The 21,223-nt window shown below is 35.1% G+C and overlaps 1 protein-coding gene across 12 annotated transcripts in view; it reads left to right on the top strand.

Moving 5' to 3' along the window:
* Nucleotides 1-21,223, top strand: part of Npas3 (neuronal PAS domain protein 3) — an 851,762-nt gene that overhangs the window by 185,721 nt on the left and 644,818 nt on the right. The window contains exon 1 of one of the 12 annotated variants that reach the window (XM_058573658.1): nucleotides 16,533-17,343. The exons of the other annotated variants lie outside the window; for them this stretch is intronic. The gene's annotated coding sequence lies outside the window, so the exon portion shown is untranslated. Of the gene's footprint in view, nucleotides 1-16,532; nucleotides 17,344-21,223 lie in introns of those variants that run through there. 12 annotated transcript variants of the gene reach the window in all.

Genomic DNA, 21,223 nt, shown 5'->3' with positions numbered 1-21,223 from the left:
GTGTTTGCAGTTCTTTGGCTAAGAATTATAATACTCCCAATTTTATTGAACTTTTTTTTGGTATCAGCATGATTAGATTGTGGTAGTATTCCCAAATATAGAAAACTGCTGTGAAATCATTTTTCCTCTTGGGAGGCTGCTGACCTGGTGCTCCAGGTGCAGTGGACTTTTGATATAAGGGTGACCACTTTTATAAATGATCAGTGATGGTGTAACATTTCTCTCATCCTGCTCATGGAGAATTGGACATAATCCATGTGTTTTGTTCATGAGAGTTTGCCATATCTCCAGGATTTTGGTAATCAGGAAACAAGACTAACTTCTTGTAATCATCCTTATTTTTTTCATTAGTGTCTACCATGTGACATCAAAATAGTAGTCACACAATAATTCTTGTGGAATACACATAAAGCCATGAAGAAAATCTAAGCATAAAGCTCTTTCAAAGAATTAGGTTAATTCATCTTTGGGGTCAGGAAATGATTAATTCATTTAATAAATTAGGAATGGAAAGAAAGTGCATCCATGTCCAAATGGCATACTCTGTCGACTGATTCTATTCTGCTTTCTCTGCTATCCAGGAAGATACAAAATATTTATATGTTCATTATAAATACAGCCCTCTAAGAGTTTTCCCATCAATTCCAAATATAATGGTGGCTAGGGGAGGAGGGATGGAACAAGGGTTCTAGTGATTTTAGCCTGTGTACTACTAATGAAAATCAAAATGCTGATTTGAATGTGCAGAATTTTATCTAAAATTAGGCATAAGTATAAACTAAAGAGTTTCTTTGAACCACAAATTTATTTGCTGCTTGACATAGGAGATGAACCCTAACTTTAAAGCTGCAGGATAGTATAGTCTTAGAATATTTTCTGTCTTAGCAAGGAAAGAGAGAGAAAAAAAGAACTGCATGCATTGTTAAATGTTACTTTATCATTTAAAAAAAATCATTTGTGGAAAACACACACCACTTGTTGATTGGAGACTGTCTAGTTAAAGTGTAGTTCCAAAAGTTTTGTCTTAAAAAATGACAGAGGTTTCCTCTCCCCTTGAATTCTATGGGACAGTTATTGATTTGTCCCAATGGTCAGGTATTTAAAATTGGGTCTCCTAGTGAATAATATTCTCTTTTGAGTACATCAGGGCAGTTTTATAATTACCTGAAGTAAGATCATAAAAAGTTATACAAGGCTTGTCAAGCATATATAACAGTCAAACACAAGTGAATATCTAACTGTGGGATTTTGAGATGGTTTAATCCATCATCACTTGCCCTTTCTGATGTCCTGGTTTCCCATTACATCATATCCATATAATTTAAGCAGTTTTTCCTGGATCAGCTTTTCATTCAATGCATTGTTACTTCTAAAAGAACAGATATTTGTGTAAGAATTAAATGGCTATCTTTACATCACTTTATTTTGCAAATAGAAGGGGTATGCATGTCATATCATTGGAGTGAATTGGTGGTTGGGTGAATTGAGAAGACGTTAATAGGTGTGAAGGATATGATTTCTTGAATTATTTTAAAACACTGGGTATACTGGCACATTGAAAAATTGAATTTCTAGACTTTTTTTTCATGATTTATTTCCCCTGTTCTTCTGTTCTGATTATAGAGTCTGTGCAGAATTGCACAGTCCAGTATGGTAGCCATCAGCCCTGTGTGGCTATTTCAATCTCAATTAATAAAATGATATAACATTAACAATACATTTCATATCCTCAGTTGTACTGGCCAACTTTCAAGTGTTCAATGACCTCAAGGGCCTGGTTGCTGCTTTAAAAAAAAAAAAACAGTTCAGATCACAGAATTTTCATTATTACAGAAAATACTATTGGACAGCACCAATTTGACATATCCTCAGATTTCCCGTTGTTTTCCTGTCTATGCACCTATTCTCGATCTTTCAGTCCCAGAATATCCTGCCTTTGTGAGTGTCTTTATTTTCAAAAGAAAGAGTAGGTGAGTTTAAATGATTTTCATATTTGTAATATACTTTGTAGATTATTTCCTGTTGGTGCTTCTTCTTAATAATTATAGTAGTATCCCTCTATTCTGAATATATATTAAAACATTTTTCAGTAGAGCTATGATGAAATGCACTTTCACCACTCCTCTTTGGTGGTGTGGTTCAGTGCCTGGATTTTAATTCATAGAAACAACACTGCTGCACAGTAAATTATGTTGAAATAAGTGTGGCATATCATGACATAAATATCCTCTGAAAATGAGGAAAAACAAGTTTGACACTCAGGTGGCTAATACATCACTCAGATATTAGGAAATGGATTACACTCTTGTTGACAGAAAGTAAGAGGGTAGAAGATGATTTCAGAAATATGTAAGTAAGGAAGCAAAACAAAACAGAAAAAATAGGAATGACTTTTAACTTATTTAACTGTTTCATAGGGTGGAAAATGTATATCATAAGCAGGTGACCATTATGCAGATGCATTGTTCTTTCCTGTTACTCATTGGCCGGTGTCTTTAGTCTTTCCAGAAGAGCTGGTGTTGGCAGTATTTGTGTTCTGTGAATTCTCTCATTTGCATTGCATTCATTTATTGAATTCATATATCCTTCACTGAGTCACTTCCCTTTCATACTTGAGTTTTGTGGTTCCTTTTCCATACAGGATTATAATTCTTAGTTCTCAAATGTGTTGGAAATTTAATAGAGAAGAATCATCAAAAAGTCTTTTTTAAAAAAATAGAGTAGCAGAAATTTATCCTTTTCCTGCTTTGGAACAGAAGAGAAAATTGCAGAAGCTACAGGAAGAACCAGAAAGCATTATGGGAGTGGGGAGAGGGGTCTGGGAAGCTGTCAAGACTGGCTACATTTAGAAGTGAATGATGGAATTAAAGTCAATTGACTATGGCCAAACATAACTAGCAATTCTTAAAGCTGCTAGATATCAGTCTATCAATTTGAAAAGTAATCTGTGTGTTTGTTTCCTCTTTGCTTTTGGCCAGACAATGGCAAAGCACCAGGGCAACCGCTTCCTAAGAGAAGAAGTAATTTCTCAGTAGTTTGCTGTATTTGGGATACCATCATAATGTAATCATGTTGATACCAAAAAAACATACAATGGGATACCTTGTGAGACAGTGATTGGCACCTGCAGTCACTTATTATTTTGTCAGGAATTTAACATGCCAATCAATTGTATGAGCAATGTATGCTTGCATGAAATTGATCCCGAAGCACCTCATGTTAAGCATTTTGATTTTTTCTGTTAATGTAGGTCATTGCCAGGCTTTAGACTAAGCCTTTATCTGTGCTTCTATTTTGTGACTAAAGTGGAAATGACAATTTGATGTGAACTATTGAAAACATTTTATTGCAGAATAAAACCCGTTAGAATGGACTCCAGGGTGGACCAGCAAACTGGCATTTATTTAATGATTTCTTCCATGATTATCAAAGTGAAATGAGCCTGCTGTGGAGAATTTTTAAAGTATAAGCAAAGATAAAGATGAAAGTAGACAATTCTTCTAATCACAATACCCAGTTTATAATGTTTGGAACCATATCCTTCCAATCATCTAAAATTACCTAAGTATGGTTTGGTTGAATGATTTAAAAGAAACTTTGTTAGCATATATCATGTCATTAAATATTACTTCACAGCATCATTTCAATAGTGTATAACAAATGGCTTTCTGTTATAGTAAGTTATATAATACTCTGACAGGATATTTAGACTGTTTCCTATGTATTTGCCATTATAAATGAACTTGGGTTGAATATTTTGTGTAAAGTTTGTATTAATCTTTACATTCCTTAAGATGATCGTGTGAGGATGGCATTATGATCTGGGTGTGCACATCCAAAGATCTTTCACAATCTTGATAGATTTCTTTCCAGCAAGCATGCTGTTACATCCCCAGCAGTGTGTGAGAACTGATACAGTTTCACCACGTCTTTGTCAATACCAGTAGTTTTTTTCAACATTTCTTAATTTGATAGTGAAAAGTAGTGTTCCATTGAAAACTATATAACTTTGGTTGCTATTGAATAAACTATTATTATATTTTGATTTCTTTTAGTTAATAGGTTCTACCTACTTTCCTCTTGGAACTTCAGTGATTTTAATTGATTGCTGTGAATTAGTTGCTAAGGTTGTAACTCATCTATGTCCTTTGTATTTTCAACAACTTTTTTCTTTAGTTGCACTTATTTTAGTATATAGAAGTTTTTTTTCTCCATACTTAAAATACATCAAATTTTCCTCTTGAGATGTCTTATTGTTACTTTTATACTTAAGAAGAAAGCCACACTTCCACTAACATTTTTATTTTTTTATATTTAACTATGCAGTGGTGGAAAAGTTATTTGATAACTAATGGGATAGTGTTGTAGTGCTAGCTTTTAGTATGGTGTGTGAGGCATAGTGTGTTCTGAAGAGATAACTAAATGTACTGAATGACACAGGCCATTTTCTTCTCTGACATGTGTCTCTGTTTGTATGCTATTCATAGTTCCTTACTCTTTTTTTTATAAAAAAAAAAAACAAAAACAAAAACTATTATCTGGTAAGGGGAAAAACTTTGTCTCACTCCTTTTTTTTTTTTTTTTTTTTGATCCTGCTGTGGACTGAACCCAGGGCCTCCTCAAACATACTTAGCAAGTGCTCTACCATTGAGCTATGTTCTCAGAGCTGTTCCACTTCTTATTTTTCTAAACTTCTTTGACATTCAGATCTATTTTTCCAGGTAATATTTGACATTTCTTATCAACAAATATCCTTTGAATTTTTTACTCAGGACTTGAAAGCGTTGGTATATCTAAAACATCCCATCTTCCCAGGGAGCACCATGATGGATATGTGTATTCATTCAGGTGTTCTTTATGTCCCTGAGTCCTCTTGATTTGTATGGAAATGCCTCTTAAGTCTTATATCCTTTTATATTATAATTATATCTTTTGCCATTTACATTTTATCAGTTTAAACAAGTTTCTTCCTGTAATGAAATTCATATAATATGAAAGTAACTATTTTAAAGTGAACAATTTAGTAACATCTGGTAAATCCATCTAGAAGTGGAACAGCTCTGGGAACATAGCTCATCTAGTTGTTGTACAACTAGCCCCTGTATCTAGTTCCAAAACATATTTATAAACTCAAAAAGTTGATCATCTAGGTCTCTTAAGCATTTACTTTTCATTCCACTTGCCCCAGCCCCTGCCAAACACCAGTGTGTTTTGACTCCATGAATTTACTTATTCTGGGTATTTCCTATGGATGGATTCATATGTGACCTTTTGAGTCTGGCTTCTTTCACCAAGCATACTGTGTTTGTGATTCATCTGTGCTGTAGCATAAATTGCTTCATTCCTTCTTATGACTCAGTAATATTTGATTGTATGGATATACCACAATTTTATTATCCATTGATGGCATTTGGATAGTTTCTACCTTTTGACTATTATGAATGGATCTGCTATAAAGATTTTAGTTACATGTATTTGCTTGAGTATCTGTTTTTAGTTCATCTAGATATGTACCCAGCAGTGGAATTTTTGGGTCGCATGGACATTTTATGTTTAAAGTTTTTGAGGAACTGCCAAAATCTTCCACCATTTTATTATTTACATTCTACATTCTTGCCAGCACTTATTTTCCATGATCTGTTATTTAAAAATTTTCTTAATCATAGTCATCCTGTTGGGAATAAAGTGGTACCTAATTATGGTATCTGTTTGCACTTCCTTCATAAAAGTAATCACCTTTTAAGATATGCTTGTTGAGGAAAACCCATTGTTCTGAACCCAGTTTATTGCTAGTATATTATTGTTACAATATGAAAATTTGGATAGAGTTTTGTAACATTTTTATCAGTTACTGAGACACTTATGTCTAGCTTTCAGTCTCTAAATCCTTTCATACCATACTATCTCCATTTACTTTGATTCATTTCCCAGTTAACTGGAGTACATCTTCAAGTGATTTTTAAGTGATTTATGTGTTAGATTCTCTGAGACCTAGAATATTTTATTTTTTATTATTATTATTATCATACTTGAATTATAACTTGGCTTATTACAAAATTCCTGGCTCACAGAATTTTCTCTCTTAATTAAGTCATTGTAGATGTTGCTCTTTTTTCTCTTGTGATATTTAAGTTGCAGGGGGATTCTCGATGCCAACCAGAATTTTGTTTCTTTGAAGATAAGTTGGTTTATTCTACAGAGGCTTGTAGTTCAAGCCACCACCCTTTGGGCCTTGTATTTAAAATCTTTACCCAGAGTATGTGTATGTGAATGTGTATACACATGAGATTTTTTCTTTAGGCATTTAAGAATGCAAGTTGTTTCCATTCCATAATAAAAAGTCCAAAAAGGACAGCTGTTAAGAAATGTCAGCACTTATATGGAAAAATGAATAGTTCAGAATTTCATTAAAAATTAGAAAGAGGGGTTGGGGTTGTGGCTTAGTGGTAGAGCGCTCACCTAGCACGTGCAGGGCACTGGGTTTGATCCTCAGCACCACATTAAAATAAATAAATAAAATAAAGGTATTGTGTTCAACTACAACTAAAAAACAATTAGAAAGAGTAGAACAAAATGCTTCTTTATTTGAAGTTTTGTTTTGATTTTTTTTGTAGTTTATCTTCAATTTCATTATTGAGATTTGCTTTTATTTCAATTTCACTAGTTTTTGCCTTCTGTCATATTAGCTATAATTCAAAAGGTAGCTCATTTCTGTTCTTTGTAACAATCATCTCATCGATTTTGGTTCTTTGTCTTGTTCTTCTAAGGCCTGGAAGATTGTGCAATATTACTTTCCACATTAGTGGTTTGATTTTCCTCAGTGCTCATTATACTTTTTGCTATATGGTTGCAGTTTTTATTTTTCCTACTGTAGTTTTTATTTTTCCTGTTGCTGTGTGCTGTGAAGATTTATTTTCCTTACCATGTTCAGATGTTTTTCAGTCTCTCAGTTCTTTGTAACTCTCCTGTTGTTGTTTCACATACTGCAAGGTGAAGAAATGGCAGGGCCAGGGTGGAACCCCTCCCAAGTCCATGGGACTGGAAACTTGAGCTCTTAATGTTTTTAAAGTATTGTCAAAGAAAATACATTAAATACATGAAAAATAAATTTAAAAAAAAGAATAATTGAGTGTGCTTGCTTGAAAATTTATACTTGGCTACTAAAGGCTTTATCCTATGAATGAGTCACACATAAAGGGTCATATGTGCTTTACAGTTTCGTGTGGCCAATGCTGTGTTCCCCTTCAGAGTGTTGCCTTGTATGAAAATATGTCTCTCAGAAACAAGATGAAGTAATAAAGGAAGAGGGGAGATTTCCTTTCTTAACCATATCCAGTTATCAGTACCTGTGGCCAATTCCTTTGCTCACATATGGGAGTTATGAGCACCCCAGCACACTGCACACACTGCCCAATTTGGTAGTTTGAACAGTGGCAAAAACACAAGCTTCAGAGTGTTAGACAGGTGTGAATTTGCACAGCTATTCTACCATTTTCCATTTGTGTGAGCTCTATCATCTTATATAACTCCTGAGCCTCAGTGCCACAAATCCCCATCCCTAGGGATCTTGTGCTATCGAATGAGATGACAGCACCTTAATGAGCCTAGGACAGCACTTGGCACATGGTAGAACTCAGAAATATCTCATTCAGTATTCACTTATTGAGTCCTATTGAGTACTGGGAATGAGACACCATGCTAGGTCCTGGAGGCTCATATATAAATAAGACACAATCCCTGAACTCAGAGAAAATTTAGGAGAACCTACAGGGAAGGAAACCAACAACAATAATATTCTATGTTAAAATATACTGGAGACTAAACTGCTCGGGCTTATTCATGTCTATAGTCTGGTGCCTAGCAGAGTTCCTGACACCTAAACGCCCTTCAGCTGTGGTTGAGTGAATGATTTACTCTATGAAAACTGGGATGTGTAAATGGATAATGTCCAAGATAGAGGTTTACCAGAGGGCAGGGAAAAGAAGAAGGGATGATTTCAAAGTAGAAGTTACACTTTAGTTGAAGTTTTTTGCCTCCCTATTTTCTTTGTAAATTGGATTAAATTTTTGCTCTATTAAGGGACTTGATATTTCAAGGAACGTTGGTGCATATCTTTTTTGTAAAGTGAAATCTTTTGTAATGCAAATAATCACTTCCTAATTTATATGTGGAGCAAGTTAAGATTTTTGTATGTCAGGTTTTCTTTTCTTTTCTTTTTAAAGGTGGGCACAATGGTCTATCTTTGCAATAAGTGAAAACATCCTTGCAGTAATTGAATGAGAAATTATTGATTGAATTTAATCTGCATTCTTTCTTCCACATCCTAAAAAGAATAAAGAAACTGTTTTAACTGTGAAAATCCCCTTGCTGAAGTGAGTAAAGAAGGCATGTTTGTGTAGACTTCATTGTAAGTTAAGATTTTTCTTTCTCAATAAATAATTAGCTAATATTTACAGTTGGCTTCTCCAAGACTAAGTTTCTCTATATGCAAAATGTGAGATTTAGGAATAGCATATTTCTTAATTCCATTGCTGCTCTAAAATTACCTGGAAGGAAAAGAAAATGATGAATGACAAACTGAGAGTAGCAAATTACAAATAGTATGTACTAGGAGAAAGAAATAAAAATGACTTTTTATGTTCAGTTTTTTAAATGTTTAGTTTAAGATCAAGACATTCGTACTTTAAAAAAATCTATGGACATCCAGGCTTATTTTAGACTTTTAGAAAGTTCCAGGCAACTATTTAGAAATTATAAGTAGCCATAACATAAGTGGTTATCATATATAAATCCAGTAAGAAAAACTTCACTTTGGTTGGCTCATTAAATTGAGAATCAGAGAAAGTAAGTGTGCATACACACATTAAATAAATTCGAATTCAGATTTGAGTCATAATATAAAAATACATTCAATTATACTAGATAGCAGAAAGTAAATTGATAGAGAAACAAATAGGTGAAACGAACAGTAGAAAGTCTACTTTTTATTAATCTCTTATTCTTGCCACACTTTTCTTCTCTGAAGATTGTTTACAGTAATATCAGTGACCATAAGATACAGTTTATCCTGTATATGCTCTTAAATTTAATTCCAGCATTAATTACTTTCAGCCAAAATGCAATTTCATGTTTTTAAGGGAAAATTTGAATTTAGGCATAAGATACTGATTTGGGATGATTTATCTATTGTGTGATCTTTGTGATTTGAAATATATTGAAATAAATTAACCTAAAGAACAATGAATCTTTAAAAATATCTTGTCACTTTGTCATTCATTTATTCACATGTTTATTGTGATCTAACATTGTGGACAACTATTTATCAGACGCACATGTGCCTATTGATAGCTTAATATGTAGCTAATAAGTGTGGAGATATACTGTAAATACACAAACTAGATTTCAAAGAGTTAAAAGAAAAAGGATTTAAAAATCTACAAATATGCATAGTGTTTTTGTATTACATATTGAACAGATAATAGTTTAGGTAGTTATGTTACATAAAATATTTCTTAAAAATTAAGCTCAAGTAGTAGTAGTGCTATAGTCTAGCATCCCCTGGACCCTGGGTTTGATCTCCAACACCGAAAAAAATAAATGAGTGGATAAATAAAAAAATAAGTGAAATTAAACTTAGTTGTTTCTCTTTATTTTATTTCACTAATATTTTTATTTAGTTTTTGGGTACTGGGGCACTCAACCACTGAGCCACATCTCCAGCCCTATTTTGTATTTTATTTAGAGACAGGGTCTCACTGAGTTGCTTAGTGCCTCCCCGTTGCTGAGGCTTGCTCTGAACTCACGATCCTCCTGTCTCAGCCTTCCAAACCACTGGGATTACAGGTGTGCCCCACCACACTTAGCTTCCTTTTAATTATGTAATGTGTCTACTAGAGAATTTAAAATTACTTAGGTGGCTTGCATTTTATTTTTACAGAACAATGCTACCTTAAAGTTAAATAAACAAAGTCATTTGTTGAGTGCTAAAGTGTTAGTTCTGATGTGTATGAATACTGTGATGATTGATGGCTCATTGACAGCTCTTATCTATGAGACATCAATGGTATACATCAGTGTATGAAGACTATATGAAGGAATGTGAAGGAAAAGTTTATACTCAATATGACATTGGAAGCTGGATACGCTTGTGTCTTCATTCTAAATGTTAGAAAGTGTTTGTACTTCCTGTAAAAGGAATAGACCAAGACTTATAATACCTTTCAATTTTCTTGTTCAAACTTGTGTTTTAATGATATTTAAAAACAGATGTATCAGGGTTGGGGCTGAAACTCAGTGGCAGAGCACTTGCCTAGCATGCGCGAGGCACTGGGTTCCATCCTCAGCACCACATAAGAATAAATAAAATAAAGGCATTCTGTCCATCTACAACTACAATCACATTTTCTCTTGACTATCTTCTCAGATGCCAATGAAGAATATTTCAAGAATGCTTCTGATACACAAGGCTTCTTTGGCACTGTACTTTAGATCATAATTTGCCTTTTCACTTTTTCTTTGGTCTAACTTTCCCTTAAAATTATACACCCAGCTTGCAATTTATTTATTTAGTTATTATGTCTAGTTAGTCTAGTAGTGTCTAACACATAGTGGGAATTCCAAAAAATACTTACTGAATTAAAGGAACACCTGCTAAGGTTTAAGAGATTAACTGTCCTCTTCAACCCTGGTCAAAGGTATTTTGGCACTATGGTGTCACATGTCAGAATTAAACTGGACACTTAAGCTAACCATTCTTGGAGCATGCAGCAGCAAAAAAATGTGTGGATTCTGCTGTGGGTTTTTAAAAAAATCATTATTATTATTATTATTATCATTTGTTTTGATTTCTAGCTTTCAAAAACAAAGCTTTAAAAATTATAAAATGGATCAAATATTAGTCATCTCTTTAATGTTTCTATAATAAACATGGCCCAAATAGCCTCCTGTGTATTTCAGGATTTCTTGATGGTCTATAAGAAAATTCATCAAGAAAAGTTGTGAAACATTTTCTCTGCTCCAGTCCTTCCATGCTCTTTGTCGTTCTCCTATAGCTCATTAATCCTCCTGTATCTCTGGGTTCAGGAATAATCTCCACTTGACAATAGCCTGAGTGATTTCACTGTGAGTACAGCCATGTCGGAACTTCTTCCCTTTGTCTTTGATCTCACCCTCTTTTTTCCAGTTTAACCTAGGAGCAGTTTCAGGAGGGGTTGAAGTTTGGACTGTGGAGTCACTTTGCGACCTCCCTGCTGGCTCTTTCTTTTCCGGAGCCAACTTCATTGCAGGCTTTCTACTGGGAACCAGATAATGATTCTACTGTTTTTTTTTTTTTTTAATAAATAACCTTAATATCCTACAATTGCGTAAAGCGACTTCTTGCTTTCAATGTGGCCCCAATATGATAGTCCTTGATAGGAATGGATGATCATTTTGTACTAATTGTGTCCCCTCCCTTTTTTTCAACCTTTAATGTTCACCACCCCGAATCTCTCTTGGGGACAGAAAAAAGAATGATAACTGTTTCATTCTATTCAATGAGAAATGCCATTCAGAGGCATAGCAGGCCTCTTTGTCAAGTTCCCTTGGAGCATATCCTTGTAGAGACAACAGTTTTTACATGATGGTGGCGGGGCTGGGACTGCTCCCCCAAGGAGGCCTCAGTGGCTGGTTGAGCAAGTAACTCAGGAGAACTACTAGAGCACAAAAATTCGCATGGTAGAAATCTCATTTTATTTTAATATGAATGACTAAGATATTCACATGGTTAAAATTCAAAAGGTACAAAAGAACTGATAACGTCCCTCCCACCCTGGCCTCCTGCCACTTGGTTGCCTATGTTTGAATCAAACTAGTTCTATTAGTTTGTATAAAGAAGAAAAGAAGGTAAGAATGTACATTTGCTTATGTTTACATAAAATATGCACACTGTCTTACCGCTTGTCTTTTCAACCTCATGATGTATTTTGGAAATGGCTCTGTGTTAATATATGATAAATTCATTTTTTATGGCGGCATACTAGTCCATTTTATGAGATTACCTACTTTATTTCATCGTATTCTATCTACAAAGGTTTTTTTTTTTACTGTTACAATCTCACAAATAATAACTTTGAATATGTGATTTTATGTACATAGACATGTATTTAGGAGGTCACATTCCTAGAAGTACAGTTGTACTTGAGCAAATATATTTCCTTTGAAATTTGAAGACTGTTTTAATTTTATGCGTATTTTGAAAAGAGAATGTTTATAATATAATTATTTTAGAAGGAATCAAGAACAAAAAATAATGTTATTTCCTTCTCTCCCTTTCTACCTTCAAGGTAAGCAACTACTGCTAGTACCCCCTTTGTGAGTATAGCTATGTCAGAACTTTGTACCATTCCAGAGATTGACAGCTTGAGTAGTGTATTGTGTTAGGATAGATATATTACATATATATCTTTCACCAGGAAATTTTCTGTTTTCTTCTTCAATTGGTCAGTAGTGCTGAATCTCAACAGGAGTGATTTGCCTGTCTAGAACACAGTTGGCAATGTCTAGACTTTTGTGATATTGCAAGGGTGGAGGGCAGTTAATGCTATTGTCATCTCATGGGTAGAAGCTAGAAATGCTGCTCAGCATTCATAGTAAATAAGACATTTCCTTGCAACAAAGCTTTATCTGGTTAGTACTGTCAATTTGGAGGAAAATCTGTTTCTTAAGGACAAGAAGACTTTTCCAAGATGTTGATTTCAATAGATACAAGACTTCACAAAACCACTGATGTTAGGATAATTCTTCTCTGCCTCTTCTTTTATCTACCTTCATCAGGAACCATCATTGTTATATATCTTACTAGCAAGATCGATTATTTCAGTGGCATGTATTATTCTTAAATGGCTTCCAGGATGACTACAAATATTGTGTCTGTGCTTACTTTTCTTATTCCCTCACATCCTCTGGTGGTGGTTTGCTGAGAAAGGGTACATGGAAAATAAATTTGGAGGAAATTTTAATTTCTAAAAATGTCTTTTTTCCATCCTTTTATTTGATTGGTGTTTTATATAAAAGTCTAGAGAGGAAAAATTTATATATTTAAATACATAGTGTAAATTTTATACACTCACACATTTTTGTAATGCTGGAGGTTGAAAGAGGAAATCACTTTATCTCAAAATTTGTAGCCATGTCTTCATTGTCATAGAGCTTCTGACTTTGGTTCTGAGAGATATCTGTGACATTTTGGTGATTATTTATATGTAACCTTCTCCCTGGATGGTCTGAAATTTCCCATTGATATGTGTGATGTAATGTGAACTTACTTTCATTCAATGCATTGGGTTCTCAGTAGTCTCTTTTAATCTGGGCATTTATTCATTAGAGAATGTTCTTTAATAACTTCATTGACTTTTTTTCTTATTTTCTTTGTCCCTATTCTGGTATTCCTATTTAGATATTGGAATATGTTGTGTGTTAGCTTTGTGTCACTGTGACCAAAATATTCAAGGAGGGAATATTTATTTTGGCTCATGGTTTCAGAGGTTTAGTCTCTGATAGGTTGAGTCCATTGCTCTGGGAGTTAGTATATCATGGAGGAAGGGGATGGTGCAGGAGTACTGCTTACCACATGGTGGCCAGGAAGCAGAGACACACAGACAGACAGACATACCCATACACACACACATACACACATACACACACAGACCACAGGGAAGATGAACCTTTCCATGGCATGCCCCCAGATCCAAAGGATACCTTATATCCAAACCATATGTTAGAGATCACTTCAATTTTTTTTTCTCTAATTCTTCTGTTGATTTTCTCTTCACTATTTCCTTTTTTTTTTGTACCAGGGATTGAATGCAGAGCTGCTGAACCACTGAGCTGATACATCCTCAGCCCTTTTTTATTTTTTATTTTGAGACAAGGTCTTACAGAGTTGCTTAGGACCTCTCTGCATTGCTGAGGCTGGCTTTGAACTTGTGATCTTCCTGTCTCAGGCTCCTGAGCCGCTGGGATTACAGGCATGTACCACCACGCCTGGCACTATTTTATTTTTAATTTAAGACTGTTTTTCTGAATTTTTGAAAATTCTATCCCATTCCTGTCTCTAGCTGTATTCTTTCTCTTTCTAGATGATGAATAGGGGTATGCTTGTTTTTTGTTGGGTTTGATTTTTAACTTCTTATTTTGTTTCTTCCAAGTAACCATTTTCTTTTTGTTTCATCTGGGCTCTGTCTTACATGTTAGAGATTTCTTCTGCTGCTTTGTGCTCTTTAGTTGTCCATTTGTGGTTATCTGGTTTGGAAATTCTGAGTGCATGAATTGGGCTTTTTGAATTTCACTATTGAGTGGTTTTGTGGAACCTAATATGGAACTCCAGTGTCTGTTCTCTTCAATTTTGGACTGTTCAGTTTCCCCCCAAAAGGAGCTTTCTACCTCTCATTTGTAGGGTTTTGTTGTTTGCATATGATTGCTCAGTCTACCTGTTCTGAGTCCTCAGCTCAGGTATTCCTCTAGTCCAGAAAATTCCTTTGTAACCATCATCAAGAAATAACCCTCTGGACCTCCCATCCTCACTTCTGCAGAGGTGGTCTCAGCTGCTGGATCAGGCCTCTAATTGCTTCTCAAGCAGTTTCATACCATTCTTCTTGTTTTAGCTACACACTTTCCTACAAAACCATCCTCTCTCTCAGTCATAGGAAACCTGTGCTTTAGATCCGAAACCACCTGTGGCTTTTGCTGTATATTGGGTTATTCTGTCTTAGCATTCCATAGTGTAAGTTTCAGTCTCTTACCTCATTGCTGTTAAATGAGTTGCTATTAGTCCATCTGCTTACCTTGAAAAAAATTATGGCGGATACTTCTGCTTTTCCAGTTCTTATGGGTTTATGTCTTTAAAATATAATCCCTACTGCAGTTTTAGTGGTATCTGAAAGGAGCATTCAGTGTGGCTCCAAGCTGCCATCTTAATTCAGAACTCTTTGCTGTGCAAATATTATTTAGAGGTTTCATTATGGAAGAGTGTGTGTAGAGTTGGCCTTCTCTCGTCCCTTTTTGCTGCTACTATATCCTAATTTAGATTCCCATTTTGGACCCTGGAGCCTTAGCAGTAAGCTACTGGAGCTATTTCAAAAGCCAAACCAGGCTCCCAATTCACTGCGTTGACAGCTGTGCTGATGGATGTGGCACTACTGCTGGTATGAGATTAGTTGGCCCGTCATGGGTTTGCTTTTGCTTTATGCTCCTGAATACACTTTCCCTTAACTCACCTTTGATCCTAAGGAATGTGTGCATAATCTTTTTGAAAATGTTTGCTATGCCAATATTCTAGATTAATGTCTGAGAGCGTTTAATGTTCAGAAGCTATGCGTTGAGGCCCATCCACCAGGTGTCTCCTGCTTTGTGGCTTATAGGTCACCTTTGTTCAGGGACAAGTGCTTTCTGACTCCTTTTTATGGCTAAGGGGACACTGTATTTGTAAAGCCACTAGCATTGGCTTATCTTGAAGCCCTTTGCAATTGCAAAACCATTCATAAGTTCAAGATGCTAAGCAAGTTGGTCTCATATAGAGATAATAAATGCTGCGGAATAAAACCCAAATATGCAATGATGTCATTCCTTTGCTTTCTCAGAAAAGTATTACAGGCCTCTTGGTTCTTATTCTGCTTCCTCACAGACTTATGACGATTAGTTATAGGCAAGATGTTGACAAAATAGTTGTTCGTTTGAGTTGACTTTGATAACATTTTAAGGAAAACTGTTCTAGAATGTTCTAAAATGGCCATTCAAGGCCTCTTCTCAGGTTTTCTCCCTAGAATTTTGCCTGTTAGGATTGCACTGTCAGGCTCGATATATACAGTTGATTTGTGTTCCTAGCCATAATTGTTATATGCCAATAAGATTTTTATGGACACTGTAATTAAATATAATTTCTGCATGTCACAAAGTATTGTTTTTCATTTTCTTTCAACCATTTAAATATGCAAAACAATTTTTAACTTGATTCTATACAAAAGCTGGTGGTAGACCAGATTTGGCCCATGAGACATGGTTTTTCTAACCCTGGTTTAAAGCCTTTGCCTTAAAATGAGAACTATTCCTCTTGTGTTGAGTTTTAGCCATGACATGATAAGTTGGATGTCTGTTGGTGTGAAAGCATTGTTTGGGGGTAACCATGCTCCAGTTTTTGCCTTCTTAAGAGAGTCATTTCAAACAGATTGAAGCACTCCAGGGTTCCCCATTTGATATACTTCTCTCCTTTTCCACCATTCCCATTCTTTCTTTTTTTTTTAATGGACACAATACCTTTATTTTGTTTATTTAGGTTTTTTTTTTTTTTTACATGTGGTGCTGGGGATCGAACCCCATGCCTCACGCGTGCTAGGCAAGCGCTACCACTGAGCCACAACCCCAGCCCCCCCGCCCCCACCTCCCTGCGCGCCATCCCCATTCTGCTAGACATTGTTTGATTTTTCTCCTAGGCACTTTAAAATAATTTCAACTTTAGAGTAATGATTATATACTATGCACTATGCTAGTTGCTTAAGAGATGTGAATATAAATATAAACCAGAGCCACGATTTCCTGGCAAATAAAACACAGCTAAAAGAAATTTCTTCTTTTTGACAAAGTTCACCAGGTGAATCCTATGTATGGGGTGGGTATGCTGCAGAAATTGTGTAGGTATTTCCCCCTTATTTCATGTTGTAAGTGAGACATATTTTATATGTGCATTTATTCCCATTTGGAGGATGCCATCAAAATCAAAAGAGTGAATAATAGTGTGCTACTTCAAATTTTTTTTAATATTGCCATATTTTCACTATACTAGAGACTTCTCTTCAGATACTCTGGCAATTTATTCATTAATTTAAACTTCTTTAAAGAAACTTCCTTTGAAAGCTGTATTTCTTTGGCAAAGATAGATCACTACTTCGTAAAGATTTATGATTGAATGAACAAAGAACAGGGGGAGGTTTAGGTGACGGAGTCTGTGCAGTGAATATAATACAAATAGGAACATTAAAAAGAAAAAAAATAGTCTAAGGCTGTAGAATCAAAGAACAACACAATTATAGATTTCATGGTAGTAATAGTAAGTAATATAGTCTCAAATGAATACTCCTTTATTTCATAGACGGGATTGGCATTTGTGCAATATTCTTTAGTTAAATTTCAATTTATTGGATTTTTGCATCACTGCATATTGATCTATTGAATTTGTCACAGTGGCCTTGTTTTTACCTTGATGTGTTTAATACCTGCTGGATCAGAATGCCAATCAATTTAGGTTAATTTCATTAAGTTTGCTAAAGCTTTTTAAATTAAAGGCACTGCTGACATTACCAGTAACAAAATGTAAGTAACATACTCTCATATATTATTGTTCTAGAAAATATAAATAACATATATTCTCTTTGACCATTTCCTTACTTGGATTTTTAAATTCCCTTAATTATTTACAAGAATATAAATCATTTAACATTTAAAATTTTAATTATCTGCACAATCATTACTTAGTATTCTGTGTCAAACTTGAAACTTAGCATAGATTTCAGTTCTCACTGAATAGATTTCAATTAAACTTCTATCTTTTCTTAGAGAGAAATGGATTATGTTTAAAAAATCATATTATGCTTCCATTACAAATATAAGGTGGGGAGTGGTTCCTGACAAGTAGCCTTTCAGTTATTTCCTTGTGCATTTTAGATTTCCAGAGAGGCTGTGGTGCATTTGGCATTTACATGAAATAAAATCATTGTTGAGATTTTTTGAGTAACATATTTTTCAATGAGCTCTGAAGTATGCAATTCTGGAACTCAGCTTGCATTATTAACTGATTTTATTAGCTATCATTAATGCAGTATTTATAAATATTGCTTGGAGAACTGTGGTTACATTTACCAAAGAGAATCAAGACGAAAACTGATAAACTAGTTCTCTAGAATTTTTTTTTTAAAGAAAAGCAGACTACATTGCGTACAAAACCACTAGTAAATTCAGAAAGGAGAAAAACAAAACCAACAACGAAAAACTAATCCTCAAGGCTTCAAAAAATGATTATTTGACCGCATTTTATTGCTTCATGGGATTGGCGTGTAGTCATTAGTACAGTTTTCTATGGGGATATTGAGCAAGCAAAGTTTGTTATAGCATATGCTGATATAGAATTAAGGAGATTTTAGTTATGTAAGGTTCAAATTATCTTTGACACATTTTGCAGGTTACTTAGAAAATCTTACCTAAACATAGGACTCTTCTTTATCAGAGAGCCTAACATCAGATTTTAATCATAATTTGTACCCCCAGGGTTTTAGGTTTCCAACAGGCCACCTGTCTCAGACATTTAAAAATTCACAGGACAGATGGGAAGGTGAACGAACTTGTCCTTGGATAAAGAAATTCTTATATTACAGGAACGTTCACAGGAAGGGCTAGCCAGTATATCACACACACATAACCCTGCATTTCTCTAGCATTCAGACATCATAATGGCACATTTCCCTTTAGTAGTATAAATACAAAATTCATCATTCATGTGCTATTCTTTTGTGGTCAAGAGAGAAAAAAAATTGTCATATTTATTTATTTATTTATTTTATTGTTGGTTGTTCAAAACATTACATAGTTCTTGATATATCATCTTTCACACTTTGCTTCAAGTGGGTTATGAACTCCCATTTTTAGCCCATATACAGATTGCAGAATCACATCAATTACACATCCACTGATTTACATTTTGCCATACTAGTGTCTGTTGTATTCTGCTACCTTTCCTATCCTCTACTATCCCCCCTCCCCTCCCCTCCCCATCCCTCTTCTCTCTCTACCCCCTCTACTGACCTTCATTTCTCCCCCTTGTATTATTTTTCCCTTTCCCCTCATTTCCTCTTGTATGTTCTTTTGTATAACCCTGAGGGTCTCCTTCCATTTCCATGCAAAAATTGTCATATTTAAAAAAACCTGTTGTTCAGGTGATCCAGGAATCAGGAAATAGAGCTACATTTTATATTAACTTTCCCAAATCTCCTCTTTGTGGAATGTGCACCTTGTAATACTGTACACCTTTGAGTTTAAGAAACAAGGTCTGAAAACAGGTTGTCTAGGTTTGGTTACCTTGACAAGTTAATTAGTTAATATCCCTGTGTCGTACTTGTTTTATCTGTGAGATGGGAGTTTAAAAATTTGTTCTTTTTGGATATACATGACAGTAGAGTGTATTTTGACATATTAAATATACATGGGGTATAACAATCTAATTAGGATCCCATTATTGTGGTTGTATGTGATGCAGAGTTTCACTGGTGGCATATTCATACATGAGATGGGGATTTTAATAATTCTTTATAGTATATGAAGAGTGCATGAAGATGATATGTACAAAGTGCCTGGAATAGCATCTGGAACTGAGAGTTCAAGCTAATTAAATGTTTGCTATTAAAAATATACTGTGTCAGTCAACTTTCTGTCACTCTGACAAAAGTGCTTGAAATAGTCAGCTTATAAGGAAAAATATTTATTTTGGCTCATACTTGTAGAAGTTCAGCCCATAGTTGGTTGGCTCTGTTGCTTTTGGGCCTGCACAAGACAGAAATTTACTGTAGAAGCTTCTGGTGGAGTAAAGCTGGTCCCTTATGGTAACTGGGAATCAAAGAGAGTAAGAGAAAGGGGCTGAGGTCCTAATATCCACTTCAAAGGGGACCCTACCTCCTAAAGGTTCTGTTGCCTCCCAATAATGCCACAGGTTGGGACTCAAACCTTCAACATATGGCCTCTGTGGGACATTCAAAATCAAGACTATATTATATACAAATTTATATTTAAAATATGAAAGAGGGACTTAAACTTATACTTGTAATTTTTTTTTGAATTTTTTAGAAAAACGTTCTTTAAAAGATGTCACAGTCACATTTATTTCTTGGGGAAGAATTTGTTTTTCACATGTGTTCAAACATTATCAAATCCTGGAAGCCTTTTAGGAAGCTTTGGTGAATGGTGCTGTGAACTGTGGTTGATCTCCACTACTTCCTTAAGTGGGTATTACTTAGAAACAGGTTAGAAAGTTGAATTCTCAGTGTCAACCCAAGAACTACTCCATCGAAACTTCGGGTAGAATAAGAATCTGTGTTTTAATAAGCCTTCCAGGTGATTTTGATGCATGTGAAGCTTTAGGATCACTGGCTTACATGTAAAGTTGTTGGGAGAACCACTGTATTTGTCCTGGGTACAAAGTAGAGCACCCCGCTGGGAGGGACATTCCAGTGGAAGAGGGGCACTCAAGAAATGTGTAAATAATCATAAAAATGTAAGAATTTCAGGTGATAGAAGTGTGAAAAAACAATTGAGCAGGGAAATGGTATAAGCAGATGATCGGGAATGTTAAGGTCTTCCAGAGACAGGATGTTCACGGAAGGACTGAAGATGTGACAGCTGAGGTTCAAACTGATTTTACGAGAACAATAAATGAAAAAGTCAAGGAGGGAGGAATCTTGAAAGAGGAAGCCGCTAGTACAAATGCCATAAGGCGGGGATGCCTTTAGAAAGCGCTCTATAGCTAGTCTGCTACAGCTCAAACATCCTATCTGAAAATCCAAAATCTGAACGGCTCCCAAATTTGGGATTTTTTGAAGGCTAACATGGAGCCAGTGGTGAAAAATCCCCCATGTGGGCCTTACGTGACTGATGTGACTGAACACAGTCCAGATGCAGGCTCACTGAAAATACTGCATAAAATTACCTTCAGGTTATGCGTTTAAAGTGTATATTAAAAATAAATGAATTTTTATGTTTAGATTTGGGACCCAATCGCCAAGATATCTCTTATGTATATGCAAATATTTCAAAATATTGATTGGGAGTATTGAGGTCTTCCAGAGACAGGGTGTTCATGGAAGGACTGAAGATGGACTGCTGAGGTTCAAACTGATTTTATAAGAACAACAAATGAAAGAGTCACTTCTGGTCCTAAGCACTTCAGATAAGGAATACTCAACCTGTATTATAGACAAGGAAAGGGGCTCTTGGCTAAGTTTTCGATTAAAAAATTTCTGTAATTTCCTATTTTGTTTTGCATAATAGCCCAATACCTAAATCCAAGAGTCATATATTCTCGATCTATTTATCAGCTGAGTCACCAAAGTCACTGTTAACTCTTAAGGTTGTGTTGCGTTGATAGTAAGTTGTGCAGTTTGGAGGCTGTGGTTACTGATGGACCAAGTAAAACATTTTCCTGTGGAAT

The sequence above is a fragment of the Marmota monax genome, unplaced genomic scaffold (assembly GCF_021218885.2).
Source record: "Marmota monax isolate L192 unplaced genomic scaffold, Marmota_monax_Labrador192_F-V1.1 WCK01_AAM20220418_F8-fsc00222, whole genome shotgun sequence".
Taxonomy (NCBI): Eukaryota; Metazoa; Chordata; class Mammalia; order Rodentia; family Sciuridae; genus Marmota; species Marmota monax.
The sequence above is the reverse complement of the archived record's forward strand: the minus strand, read 5'-3'. Positions and strand labels throughout refer to the sequence as shown.